Source organism: Odontomachus brunneus, unplaced genomic scaffold, assembly GCF_010583005.1.
Source record: "Odontomachus brunneus isolate Ranch 3 - 2012 unplaced genomic scaffold, Obru_v1 Obru_scaffold_073, whole genome shotgun sequence".
In the NCBI taxonomy this organism is placed as follows: domain Eukaryota; kingdom Metazoa; phylum Arthropoda; class Insecta; order Hymenoptera; family Formicidae; genus Odontomachus; species Odontomachus brunneus.
This window is the reverse complement of record NW_022639523.1, coordinates 665,582-686,064: the sequence shown is the minus strand read 5'-3', so window position 1 is coordinate 686,064 and position 20,483 is coordinate 665,582. Positions and strand designations below refer to the sequence as shown.

The 20,483-nt window shown below is 45.5% G+C and overlaps 1 protein-coding gene across 2 annotated transcripts in view; it reads right to left on the bottom strand.

Moving 5' to 3' along the window:
* Nucleotides 1-5,979: 5,979 nt before the first annotated feature.
* The window catches only part of LOC116847050, a 57,977-nt gene continuing 43,473 nt past the window's right edge, over nt 5,980-20,483 (bottom strand). For both annotated transcript variants that reach the window (XR_004378646.1, XR_004378647.1), the window contains exon 4: nt 5,980-6,238. The gene's annotated coding sequence lies outside the window, so the exon portion shown is untranslated. The remainder of the gene's footprint in view (nt 6,239-20,483) is intronic.

Here is a 20,483-nt window from a genome sequence, read left to right as displayed (position 1 = left end):
GTTTAAAGAAAATTTTCTTTAAAGTATATATATATATATATATATATATATTCGATATTCGGTTGTCACACAATGATTATTGTATATTAAAGACTGAAAATGTGCGAATATTCAGCAATCAATTAAGCCATCATTGATAATCAAATTATGGAAATAATTATGTCAGACTCAAGAAAATTTTCTTTAAACTGATTATCGTAAAAAATTTCACACGTCTTGAAAATACGTGTAATTAACATCAAATATTCTCGATGCTCTTACCTAAGCTATTACTCAACATTATTTAACAGTAATTAAGTCTCAGCGTGTCCCACTGATTGACAGGGGTCCCAAATTAACCCTCATTTGCTGCGATTAAATTTGCTTAGCATAGCTGCCACATGACGAGAGATCGACTAGATCGCGATAAATAAATGCCATATGTAATTTACAAACGGTGTACAACGACCACGGCGTAAACAGTACATAAATTTTTCACAGTTTGGATCGATAGTTGCGACTACTCTTACCGAAAAGCAACATCGAATCTATTTTGCATTACTTTCTCTCGTGATGAATAGGTGGTGAGAGGGGGGAGGGGATAGTCTCGCGAATAATACTGAAGACACTTGAAAAACAACAAGCTGAAATTTTCACGAAGCATTTGCGTCGAGTTCGACGCTGCTTGTAGTCGTCGAGGAAGTAAAGCGCAAGTCGAGTATCGCCTCATAAGACATTATACGCGAGACTCTTTTGCGGATACACAATAAACGCGTTATTATCAGGACAAATGGACGCACCAAAAGTTCGACATAATCCTTATTCGGGGACGGCGAGATCAAATTGAGTTTTGCGCGAAAAGTACACGCGTAATTACCAGCGCATACGATCAATCGATTACCATCTCCGAATTTTGCCGTCGTTTACGCGCGTCGATATTATCGTCGGAGGTGCGAGTATGCCGCGTGGCTTTTGCAAAATTCAGACTCGACGGTAGGAAGGTAGGTACCAGGCCAGCGAGATAATAATGATGAAGTTCGGTGTCCGTGTAGCCCGAGTGGCTGCCGAGACCGGGGAGGGTTGAAGCCGGCGGAAGGAGAAAGGCAACTCCGTCCGGAGGGGGTGGGTTATACATTTGAGTACATAAATGTATGTAACTCCGAGTTTGTGTTGGAGTGGGCGTCGGCCATCTTGTCCGGTGGGTATTGACCGAGGCGACCGCCAGGCGAGAGAGACATGCCATGGCGGGCAAACCACCCTCTAGCTACTACCTCCGGCATTAATTGCTCTTATTAGTTAAATCCGCGCGCATCGTCGTCGTCGTCGTCGACTTCATCGTCGGCGTGGTCGCTGTTGTGGCACGGCTATATGAGACGGAAAAAAATATCAGTTCCATCAGCGAGGATTGTATGCTCTCCTTGTCCGTGTGTTAATATCGGCGCGCGAGCGAGGAGGGAACTGGAGGAGGTAATTGATTTTCTAACAATACAAATATACATGTTGTTTGTGAAATACGTATGAAAACATTTGTTTTTCACTTGAATTTTTTCGCGCGAATTATGTAGAAATCGAAGTTTTGTCATTATCGCGAATCTGCAAACTATAATACGAAATATAAACTCGCGTGACTTGTTATTGAAAAATTAAATGTTGTCCAATTATTTATTGTATATAATTGGATGTGCTCTTTAGTTAGAGTGTCACGTAAAGAAAATTGAAAAAGACTAATTGTAAATTTTCACACTATTATTTCTATGAAACTAACATCATTGTGTGAATTGCCGAAATCGAATATTCAAATATTAGCTTCAATCACTGAATAGTAAACTGATAGCGGACTATGCGAGCAGGTCTTTTTATTAATACGATGAAAATGTTACGAATGAATTATCGTGCAATTGTTATGTTCATATCGATCATCCAGAGCAGTCCGTCGAGTAGTGTTCAAATTTAGAGCACCTCGAGAAATCCCAAAAACGGAGTTGTCCATCTTCCTGGAGGTATAAATACGAAATGAACGCCGCAAATATTAGATTCAAAATCTCCTTTATAAGGAGCAATTATTATACAGAATTAGCCGCAGTTAAACTCGACGGTAACGCAACGCCTGACAAGCCTGCACAGCGTGTCCTTAAATAAAAGTTTCGCCCGTCGGAACTTTACCGATATAATGCCCAACCACCGCAACGTAATTTACCTCACTGTTGCGATTTACCTATTAAGACACTTAATAAGCTGCTGCAACTGCTATTCTAAAAGTTGTCCGTTTGGGTATTTAACCCTCAACCATTATGAATAAAATTAAATGTATAATATTTGCGCTGCACTGTTCAGAACATTTAGTGAAACACAGCGATTAAGTAGTTCTGTTTTGTGTCTACAGCTCGTGTTAAAGGTGCAAATATATATGTTTATCGAAGATCAAAACTGAGAGATTAAATATTTCTGAAAATACGTAGGAGCAATTTAAAAACAATATAATTAATTTTGAATTACTGAATATCATTATTCGCCATACTAATCTCAGTCTAAATCGCGTCAGGAGATTATTATTTCTATAGCAGATTAGATCACTCTTGCAAGGTATTTGATAAATTCACCCAATTATTCACGATGATAATTTCGCTATCGGCATTTTGTCTATATTATTTCTATCGGCAAAACGATTCGCCAACGATTATTATATTTTTGGTTTAACCTATATTCCGGCCAAATCTCGATACCCTATATCGGTCCCGCGCGCGTTGTCGGAGACATGTTAAAATTCACGGTACATCTTCGATTCCCGCCCGTGATCTATTCGTCCCGACTTCGAACGGTTTCCTTTCCCACCTTTTTTTTCTTCTTTTAAGCCACCGAATCGAGTAACGTCCTACCGACGGCTAGGGGTTTCTTGCACCTTTTCCCCACGACGATTAAATATTTTGCACCGCATACAAGCACAACGAAACATTTAGTAGTTCATGTGTCAACGAATCCACTAGTACATTGAGGTAAAAACAAGCTGCAATTGTTGACTGCTTGAATTTATATTTAGCTTGTTTATTTATACCCACGCTATTCGTGGCGTCCCGATTGTGCCTTCGCTTTTCCACGGGCGAAAAATCCTTAACATCATGAGATCTCTTGCGTCTGACGGACTTGCGTCTCCTCAACGTCTCTCCGCTATTTCTCGTGTTTATTTCCGAGAGCGCAGTTTACTCGGCAAGAAGCGAAGCTTGAAAATTGCGAGTACCATCAACACTTCATAACTATTGATCTTAATATTTAATTTGGCGTAATAGAGGATTCCTACATGTTCACTATGTTTCTATTATTTTACACATGATCTTACATATATTAAGCGTCTCACACACTTATTAAACTGTGCTACATACGAGCAATATAAAAGATATTATTGATCAATTGATATTATTCTCGATCGCGCAGAAGCGAAGCCGCACGGAGAAAGCGGAGAAAGTGTGACTCGTGACGCAAACACGTGTGTGAGTTCTACGCGAAGTAAAAAGTGGATCATCGTGCGTTAGAGGGTTGAAGTTGAACGAAAACTCAGGGAGTTTTATTTGAGCGCCGCCTCAGTAATGAACGTCGCGCGACGCTCGTCGTCGTAAGCGCGATCGTCGAAATTCAGCCCGTTCGGGCCGGCGTGAATGCAACCGAGAGAAACAACGGGCGTCTCTCTGCGGCTTGCGAAAATTCCGAAGGTACGTACGTCCGTTCGTTCGTCGTTCTGCTCGCCTCGTCTCGCCTCGCTTCGCCTCGCCAGCGCGGGGGAGCGAGTGTGTATACGTAGGAGCTCTAATTCACGCCCGGCATTTCGCGCGGCGTGTATTTTAAGGCTGGTCCCGGCTCTAAAATTCCACCCTTGCCCGAGCGCCCTGTGTTCGCCCAGCTCTCTCTCTCTCGCCTCTTTCGGTCTCTGTCTTTCTCTCCTTGCTCCTCGTCGTCGCCGCCGCCGCCGCTGCCGCGATCTCCGTTTCCCTCAAACACTCATTCTCTTTGTCTCGCTCTTGCTTACTCACGGCATCACGTTCGTGCTCCTCACCCTCTCTCTTTCTCACTCTCACTCCCACTCTCTCTCTCTCTCTCTCTCTCTCTCTGTCTCCGTCTCGCTCACTCACTATGTATTCCGTTCTTCGAGCTCTCTCGTTCTCTCTCATGCTCGTTTCCCTCCCTCGTACGCGGGAATAACGCGAGCTAGGTAGTACGTACGTACTCGGTACTCGTGGTGGTGAGTATAGCGGCTGTGGATATAAAGGTTGTTCAGCGCCAGGGCATGCTGGGCGACCAGGGGGTGCGCGACGGAACAGAGGAGGACGAGAGCGAGACAAATCGAGAGTCAGAGCGAGCGTGGAAGGCGCGACGGAGAGACAGCGTGTAGCGGCGAATGCGAACGGAAGGAGAGAGCTGGAGAGAGAGTGAGAGAGAACACGGGGGTGGGAACGAGAGAAGGAAGACGAGAGAGCAAAAGAGAGAGAGAGAGAGAGAGAGACACAGAGTGCCGGGGTTCTTGGACTCTGTGTAGTAGTGCAAGGGTTCGTTCGACCCTTAAGGGGTTGTGGCTAGCGTCGGTTCCCGCTGCCCCGGCCCTCAGCCACCGCCGTCCCCTTTACCTACCGCTACCTCCACCTCCTCCTCTTCCATCTCCTCCTCCACCTCTTGCACTGCCACCATCACCCGCTGCCCCCTCGCCGCCTCTTCACTCCTACCGCTGTTCGTCGACCACCCAGTTAGCCACCCTCGTAGCCACCCTACGGCGAGCAAAACTACCCTACCGCCGGCGGCCATTTTACTCTCCCCTCGCCCTGGACTCGCCAAATTGTAATCCGAGTCCCTGGAATTCCAGGCAGAGCAGCCGTGGTCCGGCCTCAAAGGAGGCTTCCTTCGCCCTCTCGACATACCCCAGGATAATGATTAACGGAGTACTCCTCTTTCTCGCCCTCGCGACTCCGTTCTACACTTCGTAGAACAAACAGAGACGTAGCCGCGTCGTCCAAATAATGGCAGCGAACCGCGTGAAAATCCTTCATTTGACTGCGACGCTGGGGTGAGGAGAGCTCGCCAAGCGAAAGCTCTTTTTGCAAACGCATACCAAAGGCCGCCCTCGTACGAGGGGATTGTCGTATAATGTGAAACTGTACGGCTGTTCTGTCTTCTATAGAAACGTTAGCGAGATGTAAGATCTATTAATAGAATGAAGACCCCTTCAATGCGTTGAGTTTCTTGATACAACTTACAACTATCGTCGTCGTAAAATTCTACAGCTCTAGTACACCTGAAATATTTAGATTTTCTTCGTATATATCATTTGTCCTTTGAAGACACGTTTGCTTTCGCTAATGATACTCCAAAAATGACAACATAATGCGATACATTGTTCAAACAGAGAAGCCTCTCAAAGATTAGAAGGATAAATTCAGAAGTGGACATGAACGATAACAACGCCGATAACAGCGCCGATAACAGCGCGAATATAAGCACCTGAAAAATTTGTTCCCAGATGTTTCTAATTATCTCAGATGTTGATCAATCATGAAAGTTTCTAATGATCAATTATTTTTTGGCTAAAGCGCAGACTCTTAATAGCGAGTCGAGACATTTCGGCGATCGTTGCTAATCCGATCGCGATCTACCCTTAATTAACACTTACGCCGGAGCACTCGTGGCTCGAACGAGCCGAGAAATGCGAGGACAATAATTTCGTATCTCCACGTACCGTCTTATCTGATTGGGCGAACGGTATCGGCGGGAAATTCACGATTATCTGTTTATGGGACGGTTAATGGGGATCGTGCCGAGTCGCAACAGCTCGGGCTTCGCGTCTGCCCGACGTCGGCCAATAATATTGCACGTACTTACCTGACGGCGCACCTGCAGCTCGCTGCACGAAATTAATGTCCGAGGAAGCAGAAGGGAAGGACGAGTAACGCGGGAACGCAGGATGGGGTCGGAACGATTCCTGGGTGGGGCGTTCTCTCTCTCTCTCTCTCTCTCTCTCTCTCTCTCTCTCTCTCACGTTTATTTATCTCGCGATTCTCTGAGATTCGAGATTCGCGCTTGCTCACAAAGCTTACAGTCTCCGTTCGTTAGTGTTATCGTGCGAAAAGACATTGCCGACGTTTGAGTGATTGCAGACACGATCGATCAGCTCGTGAATTGTAGAATTAATTCACGGTAATAATCATCCAATAACTTTGGATTACTCTCGAGACTCACTGAGACGTCTGGCGCGAGTAAACCGTCCGTATCCGGGTCATGCCTGCAACATAGAGAAGAAAGAAACACTGTAAAGCGCGGTAAATACACTCGTCCACGAATCGCGCTTAAGGTCTAAAGTTTTCCAAGTTGGCGGCTAGGAGAATACACTCTATAAACGCAGCAAGGCAAGAACGCTTCTGTGTCGCGAACTTATAAACGGCGTGTCGTTCTCGAGCACTATTTATCTAGCTCCAGGGATAGATTTTATCGCCCTGGATATAATTTGTTGTGCAGCAACATTAGCGGTCGCCACGACATTTGTCATTCCGTGCGCGCGCCTCTGTGTTGACAGCGCTCGCCCCGTTCTCGGGGTGAAGTTCACCGCGAAGAAACCGGAATGAAAACTGGATCAGCCGGTAGCGCGGTAATCTGGAACACCCTGTGCCGCGAGTGACCACAATCGCTCGTGTAGACAAATTCTCGACAGCGGTGGTCAACTGGTCTGATACCTTCATATTACTCATCGTACGCGCGCGCCTATGTAATAATAAATGTTTCCTTGTGTCTTGTATATTCCCACATTTGCGACAAAATGAATGTACACTGAACAAAAGTTGTATTATCTTCTTTGTGTTTGAACGCGGCTTTATTCGGTCTAAAATTACACATAATTATTCCATCGCAAATATGATTTTAATCGCGATTATAAAATTAATTTTCTCAGTCATAAACACGTGTACTTTATAACTCGTGAAAGCTTTCGTAATTTACTCTAAACTCTCTAATTTGCGAAATATAATTCTCTATGTTATGTCTGATTGAATCGAGATACCCGCATTCTTCGCAGTAGATATTTTCTACATATTTCCTAAGTGCCTTTTACCATTGTATCTACACAAAAACGTTGAAATTGTTATCAATCAAAGAAACGTTAGCGAGTTTCTGCGAAAAATGAACACGTCATTATTCTCAATCGCTTCAACAAGAGGGCGGAAGACGTTTGCATTCGATAAAAGCACGATGTACGCGTCGCGAGCCACTCGAAATGTTTTATATCGCTTCAACTATCGACCCCGTCGACTTATGGGATTCCAGCTGATCGTTCATTTGAAGAACGCTCGTCGGCAACAGTAGATGCGATCGCTTCGTCCAATTTTCCGGATTTCTCGTGCACGAACTTCCGCTCTGAAAACGAATGCGAGGAGACGAGGGAAGAGGAAAGAGGTACATGCGCTTCCGAAGGGAGAAAGGGACCGTTCCTCCTCCGTCGACGGCTCTTGCTCTCCAATACACGCGTATACATATCAATATCGGTCATGCATGACAAGACGCTTGGCTGGACACGCCGATAAAAACGAGAGGAGGAACTCCTCTCACATTCCAGCCGCGCCATTTCTAGGTCCAGACTACGATATCTCGACAAAGTTGCGCGACGTATTGTTTCTACTTCGTATGCAAGCAATTCATACCGGAAAAATATCAATGTATTTTTCAGTGATAGTGCAAGCATTGTAATAAAGGAAACGATCGCGTAGAACGGTGTATGTAGAAAAATAGTTGTTTATTAAGATCAAAAAATCTTACGAAATATTGCCAAATAACTCTTTTATTGTTAATTTTTTATAGATAATTTTTTCATAGATAATTGAATTTTTATTAAAATATAAATGAGTATAGCGAAATGTGTGTTAATTGGCGTTATTTTCGTATCAATATCGGTAGTATTGTGAACAATTTAAGTGCACTGCCGAGAATATAATTGTAATAAGTCCCAAAAGTACAGCCGACTATATATACATATACGTCGATTTTTCCGACGTACCGATGTAAGAAAGGTGGAATGTAGGGGTTGCGATTTTCATCTCGATTCGGTCTCCGTCTCGACCTCTCGTCCGCGCGGCACGTCGGTAAGAAGGAAAAACGAGCTACCTCTTTGGATACTGCTCCTCGTAAAAGAGGAAGTAGTAATCGAAGCGCAGAAAGATGCAGACTCGGTATATGGGCCCGTATGCGTTACGAGGACTTGCACGTTTCACCGAGTCCTTTTTTCAAGGAGTCGAACGCATCGCTACGACGGCTTGATAAGACGTTCTTTATCAACTATGATGCAGAGACATCCTGTATCAACCCTCTATTCCTTTCTTTACAGCGCTTCCTCTGTATTCCCCTCGTTATCAGTTTCCTATCGATGGCCGTTCGTGGAGAAAATTTTCGATAACAATAAATAACTGATCCCAAGGACCGGTTGGAACACGAAAAAACTCTTATCGAATCGGCAATAATAATCATTACACGAAGCGCATGGAAAAACACGTTGCAATTTTTATTTGTGACATCATTGATCAGAACTGTCGTGCTTTGAGTAATCATTGTAGCATGGCTGGAGCTATCGATTCGCGTATCGAACAATGTGAGTTGTCGATTGTAGGTTTCAGGGTGTGAAAATTCTCAGCGAGCGGTGCGACGACGCAACGCGCCGCGTCGCGTCGCGTCGTGCTGCACCGACCTTGCTCGACCACGCGCGATTTCGGCGAGAAACCGCGCCACTGCAAAATTCGAAAACGAGCGCGAAAATCCGGCGAATTTCCAGAACAGTGCGTCGTATCGATTCGAGTTTCCGTGGGCGTTGCTATGAGATGGACCCTTGTACAGTTCGAGAGCGAGGAAGAGAGTAAGCGAGAGCGAGAACGAGAGAGAGAGAGAGAGAGAGAGAGAGAGAGAGAGAGAGAGAGATGCAAGAAAGAGAGAGGAGAGGGAAGACTTGAGTGTCGCCAAGCTACCCTCTAACTCCTCCACCTCTTCACCTTCACCGACGACCCACCACCCCCGCGGGCGGTCGCCCTCGGTATCCCTCCGCGGGGGCCATCTCGCCCTACGTCCGTTATTACTTCTACAAATATACAAGGTATCGCATTTCATGATCGAATTCCCGAAGCCCGGAGAAGACGTAGACTCCGTGGAATCACCCGGCTAATACTTCCTCAAAGAAGCAGCGCCGCCGTTCACCTTTGAGCGTCACCCGCGAGGATCTTTCGCGAGGATCGGGACTCTCCCTCAGTTCCCTCCTTGCTCCTTAACCATTTCTTCGAGCCCTTATCCTCCCCAATCCTGAATTCGCTCGCTTTGTCCCTCTATACTCTTCACCCTTACCTTCCCCGTCAACGGCGCGTTTCGAGTAGGAAATAATGTGAAATAACGCAGAGGAACGCGAGGATCGGCCGTGGAAACGATTACTGTCCCCGCCATCGTCGCAGCCTCTGAACTTGCTCCCGGAGAAGGCTCGAGAGCCCCGCCAGGATACGGAATACACGCGAGATTTGGAGACGATCCAGGGGAAATAATGATCTGGCGCAGAGTGCCCTCCTCGAGACTCTGTCGCGCGGGACTGCGCCGTGGTCTATCGATCGCGGTCGGCGGACTGATCGAGATACCAATACCGCGGAAAACGCGGAAGTTTGTTGGCGGATCTTGTATCGGAAGCGTCTTTATTAATGATCGGCCGCGGCGTCAAGCGTTATTCGTAAGATTAACGACGCGAGTTCGTCGGGCGGCGGAACGTGCGGCTTAATTAATGATGGAATTAAAATTTACCCCGGTCCGACGATGTAATATTGGTTGCTAAAATTTGTAGGGATTATTAAGTTTTTATACCCCCCACAGAATAGCGTCCATGTATTTGCTCGTTAATATCGAGCGAACAAAATAGAAGAAGAGTCTTGAATTTTGTCTTAATAGCCACGCGTGCTATGATAAATTTATTAATGCACGGAGTTCAATAGACGACTGAAACGAGTCGCAGTATAAATGGACACCTGTCCTGTAACATGAAATAAGAGGAGGTCCAGCATCCTGTCAGGTAAGATCAGAGATCATGGGTTAATCTGCGAGTATCTCACTCGTCCAGTTCTGGACCCCAAACGAGTTCCATTCGGAGAAATGACCCTGCAGACGCCGGTGCATTTTTTGTCGGCGGACTAACCAATTCACTATTTAATTCATTTCCGAGTATCACAGATTTTCACCGACATTATTCGCTCAAACATGTTGAGAAAATACCGTTGTAATTGATTACATAAATATGCTGTATCTACATTATATTGCACATGTGATATCTTCCGAAAGGATAATTCAATTTTTTGTATGAATATCAATAGAGCGGTAAAATGAACTTATAATTCTCTCAGTCGAAGCGGCCCGCTAATTCCGTCTTCGAGCAGGACGTAAAGATCAACGAGACGTAAACGCGGGGGTTCTCGACGAAAAAAGGAGGGTGCACAATATATACGCACTCTTACGTACGTTCCCTTTCAAAGGACTCCAGTGCGGTCCTTCGTCTTCTCCTTTCCGCCTCTTACGGTTTCCATGACGCGCGTACATCACGCTAGCCCAGACTCACTTAATTGGGTCCGCCATTTTCGGTGGTTCGACCCTTCGAAAAGCCTCGCCGCTTCTTCCCGCCCGCCACCATCCTGCTCAGCCGAGTAAGGGAGAGTTCAGAAGGGTTGCCCACACCGCCCCCGACCTTACGGGACCTACGAGCCGAGTGGCTTTTGTTTTCACCCCCAGAGGCACCGCCATTTTGAATTTATGATACCGAGAGTCTACGGCGCTCGGACACCGAAAAACTTGGGTCGTTAGTGAAAGTTAAGGGCGGCCCTTGCCCGCTCGATGGCGGAGCATGCGGAGTCATTCTCTCTAATAAGCAATGGATACGCCGTTCACGGACAGTCACTTAACGAATGGCCGTCTAATAGGACACACGCGAGCATTTATTGCTCCTGCAAAACGCACACGAATCTCTGGATTTCGCCAAGCTACACCAGCGGGATTCGCTCGTCTTCTCATTGAACAAAAGCAGAGCGCAACTGATTTGTATGAAAATATAAATCAATCTATGTAATATTTATATGTATATTTCTGTTGCTATAAAGCTCCAGTATACGTTATGTGTTGTATACGTTATGCATCGTATAGTTGAAGCAATAATAAAATCTACTGCCAACAACTTGTGAGACATAATTCTAAACTCATCAAGCGATATCCTCATTAGCAATCCTCCGTGCGAAGTTTCACGGTCTCTCGAGTATTATCCGTCGTTACGTTTATCAGAAGTCGCGCGCGCACACGTGCGACGTCGCCGGCGACGTCGTCGAATATTCGTTTACGATAAATCCGATTTTCGGTAGAAGATCGAGAGGAGGAGTTAACGTCGCGTCCGATAGGCGGGAGCCTTTTTCGACGGGCCGATAATCCGATATTCCGGTCGGCAGATAGTTTAGTTCAAATTCGATGTCCGGAGGAGAGACAGGAAGAGACGGCGCGCGACAGCGAGGGAAGGAGAGAGAGAAAGAGAAAGGAGGAGGAAAGGGGGGAGGGAAGAGCGGTACACGGAAACAGTTCGGCGGAGATGTCGACTTAAAACAATTGAGGGTGCCGTAGCGGCACGCAATATCCTGACTCCACTAATTCGATTAGGGAACTAGCTATGCAGCCCAGGAACCTGGAATTCCCTTTAACCAGCCCGGAGACTTCCAGGTACGGATCCAGTCGACTCGCGAGGGACGCGGACGAATTGCGAGGTGGATACAAACCTTACAGATACACCGTGAGTAGAGGTAGTCACCGAATTATCGGACTCGATGGAAGAACCGGCGGCTCAATTTGCCAAATTAATCCGGTGTGCCTCCGGCAGCCAGTCGGCCAACCGAGGCCGCGATATCGGACTTTTCGACGCAAAGCGTTCGCCAAGTTTCGTAAACACAATTCAGACAAAGGACGAGGAAGTTATAATATTCAAGAGACGACGGACTAGACACGCTTTCGGGCTGCTTGAAATAGAGTTACCTTTCTTTAAGTATAAAATTATGATCCAGTGGTCTAAAGAATGTTCCACAAATAAATTAATGAAATTAAGATATAATTTGCGATATAAACTGGTTAGCTAATTTATCAACAGGTATCTTACTCGAGCAAGAAGATTTAAATGAAAATACATTTATTAGTACGGGGGGAGGAGAGAGATACGTATATACACAGAATGTCCGACAATTTTCATGACGTATCCGGTGCGTGCAAGTAGAACTCGTCAAACTGGACACAAAACTTTTCTATCATGTCGCAAACAACCACGTAAAATTTTGAGTTATTAATTAAACAAGATTTGTGAATGTTTACGGTAGATAAACTGTCATGGAGACATCTGCTTTCATGTGTTTAGATTAAACTTAAGATTGCTTGGATTTAAGAAGTGCTTGCTTAAAAAGTACTTAGATTTAGAGAAAAGTCTTCTGCCATTTTGTACAAATAATGCCATGTAGATTTTTAGTTAAATCAAAGGAAATTGATGCGTTATCACGCATAATCATGTGATCTAATGTACAAGCACGCGATGGCAGACCTCGCCGTCACAACTTATCCACCATATCGCACGTGATAATTCATTAATCTTCTTTACTTAATAACTTAAAATTTCACGTGTTTGCGAAATAGTAGAAGAATTTTGTATTCAGTTTAATGAGTTTTATTTACATTGGACGTATCACTAATTGTCAGACATCATATACATATATAGATATATTTAGACGTACCAATTTCCATGTTTGAGAAAGTAATATATCTCTTGATATATGATTTAGTTGATTTCTTTTTAGAGAAAGGGCAATTTTTAGGTTAGACAATTAAAGATTTATAAAATCTTATTTCAGAGCAGAATTTTAGCCAAACAGACAATTAAAGAATACGTACTAATATTTTTCCTATAAATATGCGTTGCTAGTAATGTTTGGGATAAAAATACGCAATTTCGAGGAGAACATTTCTACAAAGTAGCTTAAATTTCACTAAATATTGCACATAACTAATTAGTAAAATTTGTTATAAAGTGACTCCTTTTAGGTTAGGTATAATTATTTCACGACTGAACATTTTGCTAAACGCGACTTTTCCAAAAATATAATATAGGATAACATCCTCGCGTATTTTCCATTATTATTATAATTACACCTTTCAGCGCTGCAAACACTTACGAATGCAATTAACAATCTAGAAGATTAGACTTTTTGCTATTACATTATTCACGCGAGTTCATTATTTTTAAATGAATTTTATAAGTTGGTGATATCTATTTTGTATAAAATTGATAAATTAAAGTTTTATGAAATTTTAATAATCTATCCAATAACAATCACATTGTCACTTCGATTCTTGCTCTCGCAAAATCAAATTGCCCCTTTGGCACCCTTTGAGCGGACGCCCCTTTTCATAAGAAAAGGGCCCAAGCTTTGGACAGCCCTATCGGATTTCACAGCCCTCCCTCTCTCTCCCGCTCTTCCCCGTCCCAAATAGAAACTAGATCTAGGAACCAGAATACTCTATGTTACCGACTATTCGGGTAGCCTCGAGCTACCGTTTAGCTTGGCCCGGAGCCATCGGCAGATGTCGGTACTGCCATTTTACCGACCCTTGCGTCACTGTAGTCCGCAGCAACAAGGCCGCTTTACACTTGATAAATTCAAAATTCCTGTCGAGGGGAGACCGCGCAATAGACAGCACAGATATAACTCGCTTCCAGACGCAAAAAATCGATGTACACTTCCCGACGCTCATTATTCAAACGAATCGCTCGCGTTTAACAGTCGTGACTCCTGCCGCGGCTAATTATCGTCTGACCGGCGCAATTAATGACCTGTACGGGATAATTCAGGAACGCGGACTAGTGACCCGATTATAAATGCTTGATAAAGCTTTCACAGCGCGGGCAGCACGTCGCATCGATTGAGTGCGCACCGGATTCGTTTGCTTGGCAAGGTGAGTGGGTGGATAGGGCTGGTCGCTCAGTTGGCTGGTTGTAGGGGGTGATGGTGATGTCGGTGGTGGTTGCTTCAAGGGGTCGATTTAATTCTTTCACGCCGTTCCATCAGCGGGGATTTACACGGCGTCTCGGGGCATGCGGCCCGACGGCGTGTGTACAATGCACGGAATATTTCGGCTCGGCTCGCTTCGCAAGATTCGCGCGCCGGGAGGAAGCAGCTTCGCGGATTCTTCAAAACCGTGGAACGACATGCGTGGCATACGCGGCAGCGATTGTTCGCCCGGTAGACGAATGTTACTTCCGGCGTATATCTCACGCCCGGCCGGGCTTTCTCTCTTTGTCCCTCTTTTCCGTTTCCTCTCTTTCTCTCTCTTTTTCTCGCTCTCTCGCTTCGCCACCCCGAAAAGGAGAGCGCGAAGGCTTGAACCGTGAATGGCCTGACGTATCGCCGGCGCGTCTGTGTCTGACACCTCGGATTTTTCCATTAAATTTTCCCGACGCGAGAATCTATCACTCCGGTTACACTCACGGAAAAACTCGCCTCCCGTGCTCCCATGCACAGCCGCGAAGCGATTCCCATTACGATCGCCCCGAGATTCCGCGAGACGTTGGTATCGAGCAGCGCGCGTATGCGATAACATTCAACCGACATTTTTCTGGGTCAGCAAATGAAGCGGCCGGGTCTGTGTTTTCGTATGCTTATGCGAAGATTCTTACGATGGAAAAGTCAGCAGAGAATGCGGTAGAGAAGACGGAATGGCGAGGTAATAGAGAAATAGGTGGGTAGCTGTGCAACGAAATATTTTAACGTGTCCCTACGTGACGTCGTCAAGAGGGTGAATTTGTAGATATTTCGCGTGGGGCAATTTATTCATCGTATATCGTATATCGTTGTACCGTGGAAATTATTCCCGTCGTCGCGAAATTGATACAGTCGTCGTAACAATCCTGACTCCCTTTACGACAATAACCGGTTAAACAGCGAATAAACAAGCAGCAAACAAGCGTAATAAAACAGATCGATCTCGTATTTCTCGTGTATCCAAGTTCTTAGCCCTTTGTATCGCGCGAGTCGCATGTAAGTCCTGGACCAATAGAGTGGCGTCTGCTTTGCGTAAATACGGATTTCACACGCCTCGTTCAAACAACGGGTCGCTCAAATACAGATGGAGACCCGGCTTGTGTATGTACACATATATATATATATATATATATATATATATATATATATATATAAATATAAAATCTATATATATATATATATATATATATATATATATATATATTGTCTTAATAACGAGATTGATTAACTTATCGAGAAAAGAAAGACTCCGATTTTCCTCTGGAGATTGTTTTTCTCATCCCGAAGGTTTGTACAACGAGAGAGGTTTATTTTATAAATGTTCTTAAATATTAACTAGATTAAATTGGTCATGAGGGTTGATGCTGGCCTTAATAGGTCTTAATTATAATGATAGATTATATGAATCTCTCAAGCTAAGAGCATGAGTGCGCGAATTCTTCTCGAAGCAAGAAACCGTATCATTTCCAGCCTGAACGTGTCGAATCGCACTTTACGCTTAGACATATGGCCGAATTCGCCGACGGATAATAGATAATTTCCCCGCAATTTCTCGGAAGATGGAACGAGACGCAAGAAAGATCCTTCATGAAACGCGCTCGCGTACGGAGGCGCTCGAGACGACGGCGGAGGGTAGGAAAAAGTTCAGGAGCTTGTCCTAATACCGCGTGGGGTATCTCCGAAGGGACGCCTCAAGACGGGCAGCTTCATTTTTCACGGAATCTGCGGGAAAATGCAAATGCGCGGGGCATCTGGCAACAATGGCCGTGGTCTGCGGCCCCTATTTTAAGGGTTGGTTTTTCGGTCGAGGGAGAGGGCGGCACGGCGAGGGTCGCGGCCAGGGGACGGAGGGGGGACGGTGAGCTTTGCCGGCCATGCAAAGCAGCTAGAAGTACAGCAGGAGCGGCAGCGGCAACCCCCACGACCGACCTCGGCTATATACCGGCTCTCCCAACCCCCTGATAAGGGTGGACAGCCACGATCGATTAGAGGGCTACCCACCCACCAACCCACCTCTGCTCATCCATTCCCCTCCCTCCGGGGCTATCCACCCACCCGCTCTCCACCCGTCCTCGCGGCGTCCTCCACGAGAGAAGCTCCTGGGCCGCACTCTGATTCGCAACACGCCTGACTAACGATCCCTGCGGTTTAAAAATGACGGTTTTTCCGCGGCTTTCTTACCCCCGATTCACGTTGTGCTCTTATTCTCGCTTAATTATAATCTCGGCGCGACGATCTACTTTCGCTCATTAGCTTTCTTCCACGGTCGGACGAGCGCCAGAGGATCTCCGAATCTTTCGACGGGGCGAGGAAGCCGAGGAGGTCGCTTTTACCCCGTTGCCACGCTTTTTGTCCACGAGGCCGCGAAACCCCGAGATACAGATACGCGGTCCGCGACTCGGCTGATTAACGACCCTTCGACATAAAAAAGTCCGGCTTTTTACCGCGGCTTCTATCCTCTGTACCGCCAATTTCCAATTTCCATCTCTCGACGTCGACTCTCACCGTTGTGTCTCCTTTCAGTCTCGTTTTTTTATGGGGGTCAGGCAGATTCCAATTTGTTCGCTACATCACTCACGGGATTGTCCCTTTAATTTAAATATATTTTGCGGGGATGCGAATAATTCATGCACTTATAACCGAACATGGTAATGCTAATTTTTGCATCAATAAAAGTACCGCGATAAAATATCTGCCACGATATCTTCTCAATCTCAAGTACATTGATATACTCATGTTTGCAACGTGCGAATTTTCATAATTTCCTCGAACAGCCGAGCGGGACGCAATCTCATCACAAATCTCGGATTTATTCCGCGATGGCGGTTGTATCGCGAAGTTAACACGTTTACCGTCGCAGTTGCCGTTGTCCAACGAAAGGCTAACAATAAGGAACGATCTTCAACTAGTTAGGTTAAGTTCCAGCTCGCTCGTTCTGCCGAAACTTCGTCGGCTGGCCGTTGTACTTCCGTAGGTAAGTCGCACTCGCGCATATCGCACCGCTGAGTTCTAAAGTGCCTCAACTGCTAACACCCCGCTTTCCGGTAAATAGCACACGAGATGCTGTTTTTCGCGCGTTACTTCCAAAGCGCGCGTTTTCAAGACACTTTTCACAAAATTCATAGACGATAGACGCGGATATGATCGGATATGGTCATGTAGCGTTGAATCGTCGTCGCGACAGAGAAGGTATCGATGTATCAGATGTAATTGCTTTTTAATTGCACACACAACGAGTGGAATAATGCGCCTCTTTCATCTCAATACTGACATTTTTCTACAAGTGCGCGACGCAGGAGAAAAGATCAAAAAGACAATTCGAAAGTTCGCGCGATCGAGATCCTGTGACTGCTATTAACCGAGTTTCAGTTATATCTCGCGATTTAAAATACGCCAAGGTCAACGGTGTCGAAAGTTATTACTTTCTTCTTGAATTAGTCCGACTTCGGAACTTTCCGAAACTTCTCTCTCCGTCGTTCTGTATCCAATTATCCGGCATCGTGCGAAATGCTTGCACTCGGCGCTCTCTCTCTCTCTCTCTCTCTCTCTCTCTCTCTCTCTCTTTTCGCACACCAGATACGAAAGTGTTCTCGTTGAATTGGAAATAAATCTAAAGCTTTTTAGAGAAATTGCCAATAAATCCTCGCGTTAGTCCGGCCCGGTGGGCATCGCGAGCACCCCTCGATTTTAAAATTTCCTAATTCCCAGCAAAAAGGGGTGATACCCAGGACACGCCGTCCCCATGACGTGTCACGAGTCACCCGGCAGAGTCGAGCGCTCACGTTAGAATCGATATCGCACATGATGACATTACCCGTTAGACATCTATGCGTTCTCAGCGAAATTTATCGCACTGTCATAATAAAACAACTAAAAACAGTTTCGCAAGTTGCAATCTCTAATGCAGCACTATGTTGAATTTTTTACAAGCAGCGCCTATCATATAAAAAATTAAATATTTCATAGTTTTTCCGACGTCTTTCGAATCAATTTTCAATTGATGGTAAAATCGACACTAAATTTATCGGGCGATGTGTTCCTAAAATATTTGTCGGCTGAAATAGGAGGATAGAGAAGGAGAACTTAGACACAGATATTTTCAGTTTCGTCGCGACTGATCCGCGCTCTCGTAACATTTCCCTGTAATTATTGCATCTCCACATGATCTACACCGCAACGTGAGACAATATATTGTCGAGGGAGCACGTCGGAGGCGAACAAGCACGTTCCAAGTTCTTGTCACGAGATCAATATCTTTTAACCTTATTTGCCTGTTGGCGGCGGGTCTTGCCAAACAATAAGAGCACCCGGTAGAGAGTCTGCCGTTGTAAAGATGAGGAGGCGGAGGAGGAGGAAGAGATGGAAGAGCAGTAAGAGTTGGAGGAGCAGGAGGCGAAGAGAGAACCGCGATATACGCGCACCAAACGCGGAGAGAAGGGGTGAAGAAAACAGACGTCGGAGAAAGGAAGCTGATATCCTTGGAATTTTCATATCGACACAGAATGACAGTTTTTTAATATTAAATTCTTTCCGACCTTTTGACTTCTCTTTTTGCTCGCCTCCACCGCCGCCGATGCCGCCGACTACGACGAAGACGTCGACGACGTCGACGACGTCGACGACGACGACGACAACGACGACGACGACGACGAAGACGGCGCCCTCGACTCATACCTCCTTCGGGGCCGACGAACGAGCGAAAGGGAAACGTGAAAAGCGGGGAAAGCGAATCGGCGAGCCGCGAAGTAGACGCTAATTTCCATTTCTTATTCATAGGACTCCGCGAGTTTCCGGTCACCACCTTCACGTTGACGACTATTCCAACCATTAGCCAAATTTGCGAAGTCGCTTCGCGTACATATAAACCGTCGTTTATCGTCTATTGACAGTGTTTCAACCGCTGTCAGTCGTTTTCGGGTACGCCTGTTCTTGTCAATTTTGGTTCAACTTAGCTTAATTAGGCTGGTAAACGTGAATGAACAAAATCGAGGTACTCACGTACCTCGATTTTTCATAATTTCTCGAGAAAGCTCCAGACACGTCGCAATGTCTTAAATCTCTACAATCTTTTCCTCTAATCTCTGAGATTCGCTTAATTACTGCCGTCTAATCTCTGAGGCACGCTCAACGCACGGCGCTATTGCATAAGAGCATCATGAATTAGCCGGATAAATACACCGCGCGGCAATAAGTAAGGAAGAACGCGAAACGCGGAACGAAACAGGCGTTGCGCGATGACAATTACACGGCCGGGACGGAACGGAACGAGATAATCTTCCCTTCCGGCCCGTGCAAAACCGAAGCGCAGTAAATATCAAATAAATTTCTAGCCGGGTGGTCGTCGGAGTCACATTTTCCCCGGCCATACCCGGAGGAGAAACGGGAACGCGGCTAAAGTAGAGAAAAAACGTGCTCCGGCATAAAAGGATGGTCGCGCTACAAAACCCAAAACAGTTTTCGGGACGATTGTCATTTATCTCGTTATTTATTTCCGTGAGAGACGATAGATATGAAAAGGGACAGGGTTAGGGGGTAGAGATGCAGCAAGAGAGAACGAGATGAATGTATCGCCTCTCTCTCTCTCTCTCTCTCTCTCTCTCTCTTCTTCTCTCTTTCTTGTTCACTCTCATTCTTCTTCCTCTTTCTCCCTCTTTTCTCTTCTCTTTTTTTTTGGTAACGTATTGTCGAGTCGAGTGCAATTTTTTAACCCTTAAAATTTCGAACTGGGGTGCACCGACCTTTCGGAGACAGACGGGGTGCAGAAGTCGACGCAAACGGCGCGCTGAGGGTTGGGATGATGTGGAAAATGAAAGAGAGAGAAAGCAAGAGAAAGGGGAAAAGAAAGGGAGAAAGAGAGAGAGAAATACGTAAATGTGTGTCTGTGGGGTGAGAGCGAACGAGAGCGAAAAAAAAATCGCGGCCTGAAAGGAAGGATTACATCGGGGATTTTGGTTTTCGCGTTTCATCTGGACGAAAAGCCGATTTCACGATTTTCCGTCTTTCCCGCGGCGAGAGCCAGCACTCGAATTAGATGTTCATTGTGCGAGCACAGAGACGAGAGCAAGAGAAGGTCCTACCCCCTCCGACTTCGTGACGTCGCATATTAAGTCGTGTTCGACCCTTTAATGGAGTCGACTGTCAATCCCCGAAATACGGAGACGCGTTCCAATATCTCTCGTTAATATTCTTTCGCGTGACATTTGGAAATAACTTGAGATTTGACGGGCAAGCTTCATTTTTGTCCAATCAAGCGCAAAATACGACGCTACATCAATTATCCTCACGGAACGCAGTTCAAACTCTTAAGATCGAACCTTTCGACGCATATTACACGAATCGACAACACAATGAAATAAACTATATTCAAAAACTGTAATTTTTCACTCAACATACTCCGTGTAATGTTATCGCTAT